At 36.2% G+C, this 3,650-nt stretch overlaps 1 protein-coding gene across 2 annotated transcripts in view; it reads left to right on the plus strand.

The window, feature by feature from the left end:
• Positions 1 to 728: 728 nt before the first annotated feature.
• Positions 729 to 3,650, plus strand: part of LOC113070321 (gastrula zinc finger protein XlCGF8.2DB-like) — a 15,033-nt gene continuing 12,111 nt past the window's right edge. The window contains exon 1 of one of the 2 annotated variants that reach the window (XM_026243579.1): positions 729 to 923. The gene's annotated coding sequence lies outside the window, so the exon portion shown is untranslated. The remainder of the gene's footprint in view (positions 924 to 3,650) is intronic. The other variant, XM_026243580.1, reaches the window with a different exon arrangement.

The raw sequence follows: 3,650 nt of genomic DNA on the forward strand, positions 1-3,650 counted from the left end.
ATGCTCCAGGAAAACGTATCGTCAGTGTCGGTCACAGCGCCTATGAATTGATGTTGTGAATCCAGCAATTATTTATCTACAAATAATAAGCTCTCATTATGACAAGCGTGGTATAAAAGCTTTGTTTATTAGAGGAGTAATAGGTCAATGTTTGATCGTGACAATGACTCTGGATGACGTTCGAACCTAAAGCCTTCATTTATGTGGCTTTGTTCTGGTTTGCCAGTTGGACATGAATTTCCACAAATTCAATAACATCTAGGCATTGTTTTTTTTCTAAATCTTCAGAGTCTAACCCTCTAATTTCACAGTTTTATTTTATTATCTTTCACTTTTAATCACTGTTTTTGCATCTTTTACTGTGGTAAACATGGGAAGGGAAATTAAAGATTTCATGAAATAAGAATTCATTCGATGTATTAATTTGTTCCCTTATTTCAGTTAAATCATGGGTTATTTAGGGAACAAAATTAATTAAACATGGACAGTTGCCACAAATTAATAAGTCATAGGAACGAATTAACAATAGCCTTTCTGTCCTGTTTCTCATTTAGCTCTGTGTGGAAGCTAATTGTGTCTGAGCTGGCTTTGAGAAGGACAGAGAGGATTTTTTTAGGCCTGGACATGGCAGTTTTAGTTTTTCATAGTTGACTCAATTTTTATGTTTTATTGAAAGACAGAGGGGGACTTTAATTTTGCTCTGGCGGCGTGACGTCATAAGGCTGCGCGCTCCCGCGTCTGTTGTGATCTGGCTCGAGAAAGGTCTGTGTTTGAAGCGTTTAAACTGATAGAAACCGTTCAGTCCATTTTATAGTTTTAAGCGATGCGAGATCTGCTATTGAATGTAACCTACTAATGCTTTATCTAACATTAATAGACGTTATTTTGTGAGTAAACGCACTTGTACACGAGTAACAGAAAAGGTGAGTCTTATTTCACTCCCCGTGTCCGAATCAGTTCATCATCAACACTTATCAGGTCACTTCCAAGTAGTGACGGAGAAACGAAGGTTTTTGAGACTCGATTGAATCAGTTGTCAAATGATTCAGTGGTTCGAATCTCCGCTCGCAGACGTCACCAGGGGGCTGTTACACAAACAAGTTTAGCAAATAACCCAGGCTTGTTTCAGTTAGTCTGACTTATTTGTCAAATTATTTGGCTTCATAAATCAAAATGACTATAGATCAAGTTCAGTGAGTGTGGTATATTATTCTGGGAAACTAACCTGGTCAGGAGCAGTTTAACTATCAGGTTCAGATGAGCTCCTCTAACACTGAGCAACAGAAACACATCCATATCACCACTGACTCTCTCACATACTGTTATTAGACCTTATCAGTACAAAAATACAAGCATACAGAAATGCAACTTAAATCAAATAAATAAAAATATAGACTACAACCAACTGTATTTAATGTATTGTGTCCAAGATGTAATGACTTTGTTTAAAGATATATTATTAAACCATGTTTTCATGCTGTGACATGTTGATCAGAAGTTTGTAACTACGCAGCCTTTCTCTCTGGTTTTATGATAGCTAGACTTTATGGTTGTTAGTAGAACATTACAATATAAAATGCTCTTAATGCATTAAAAACTTTAAAAACAAATGTAAATAAATAATATAAAACAGACTATATTTTCTACAATGAGAGGAAACACATTAACTAATTTGAGCTTGTAATAAGGGCTGTATTAACCAGCTTACATTTGATTTACAGTTACTGCTATTATTAAATTACACGTATATGTAGGTTCAAAATTCTGTCACATTTAATGTCCAACAACAAATAATTTAGCAGAATGCCTACTTTATTCAGTATTACCATGCTTTTGTTCTATTGCGTTCCATCTGTTTAGCGCGCAGCAGAGTTCGTCCACTCCTGCATGACCTTCTAACATTTAGAGATGAAGAATATACATTTGACATGTCCGTTATGCATTGAGGAAAACACAATTTCTCAAATGCGTTAAACTTGACTAATATTCACTGTTTGTGATGGTGGATCAATTTGATCCATGATGGACATTTAAGGGCTGCTTAAGAATAAGTGTGTACGTCAAACTATTCTGACCTGGATTGATTTATGAAGCCAAAACAAGTGACAATAAGTCAGACTAACTGAAATAAGCCTGGGTTATTTGCTGAACTTGTTTTGTGTAACAGCCCCCTGGTGACGTCTGCGAGCGGAGATTCGTTAATTGTAAATGATTTACTGTATATGCATCACAACTAAATATAACTTGTGTGCCTTTATGTATTTGCAGTTTTTGTCTAGTCAGGTGATTTAACTCTGACTCTACTGACTACTGAACCGGTGTGCTGACTACTGAACCGGTGTGCTGACTACTGAACTATTGTGCTGACTACTGAACTAGTGTGCTGACTACTGAACAAGTGTGCCGACTACTGAACTAGTGTGCCGACTACTGAACTAGTGTGCTGACTACTGAATGATTGTGCTGACTACTGAACTAGTGTGCTGACTACTGAACAAGTGTGCCGACTACTGAACTAGTGTGCCGACTACTGAACTAGTGTGCTGACTACTGAACGATTGTGCTGAGTACTGAACTAGTGTGCTGATTACTGAACCAGTGTGCTGACTCCCTTACTAGTGTGCTGACTCCCGAACTAGTGTGCTGACTACTGAACTAGTGTGCTGACTCCCGAACTAGTGTGCTGAGTACTGAACGATTGTGCTGACTACTGAACGATTGTGCTGACTACTGAACGATTGTGCTGACTACTGAACTAGTGTGCTGTAGGGCTGGGATAAACGATTATTTTTTAAACGATTAATCTAGCGATAATTTTTTCGATGCATCGATTAATCTAACAATTCATTTTTTCAGACGGATTTGATTTCGATTATCTCCCCATTAATTGACTACTAACAATTTATACATTGATTTACATATCTGAATGAAAAAAAACATGAATTCCTTAACATTGCAATATATGTTTATTGCTCTTACAATTACAAAATAAAAGACTAAGAATGCATTACTTTGCACTTGTATAGAGATAGCATTCAATAAAATCTTGAAGCCTTGAAAACACATAGCTTACTGAAACAAGTTCCTGAACACATAAGGCCTAGCTTACTGAAAAAAAGTTCTTCTTTCAGATGAAAATAACAACAACTTGATGTCTAGCATTCAATAAAAAGGTCACCCAAAATACTTGTTTAGAGCAATTGAAAGAAAACAGTAACCAATGTAAACCTGAGGGCTTTAAGCTAATACAGAGAGTGCTTTTCCAAAAAAAAAAAAAAATTAACAGTGGGAGCTAGGGCTGGGCGATATGGCCAACATTTCATATCCCGATATAGCTCATTTGATATCCCGATAACGATATACATAACGATATAGCAATTTTTCTGTTAATTCAGTTTATGAATAGTCTATATAAAATTGCAATGTGGAAATGCAGTTTGAAATTATATACAAAACAAATAAAGGTAGTATGTACTAAATATTTATTTTATTTAGAACCTTTTTTTCAAGCAAGACTGTTGGTCATGTTAACACCTTTCATTAAAATATTTCAACCCACTATTATCGACCGTGTATATATGCTTGGCAACAGCAGAAGTGATCTCCTTCCATCTGCGGGAGTTATGGCTATATGGTGTGCCACGGGTAAA

The sequence above is a fragment of the Carassius auratus genome, unplaced genomic scaffold (assembly GCF_003368295.1).
Source record: "Carassius auratus strain Wakin unplaced genomic scaffold, ASM336829v1 scaf_tig00003761, whole genome shotgun sequence".
Classification (NCBI taxonomy): Eukaryota; Metazoa; Chordata; class Actinopteri; order Cypriniformes; family Cyprinidae; genus Carassius; species Carassius auratus.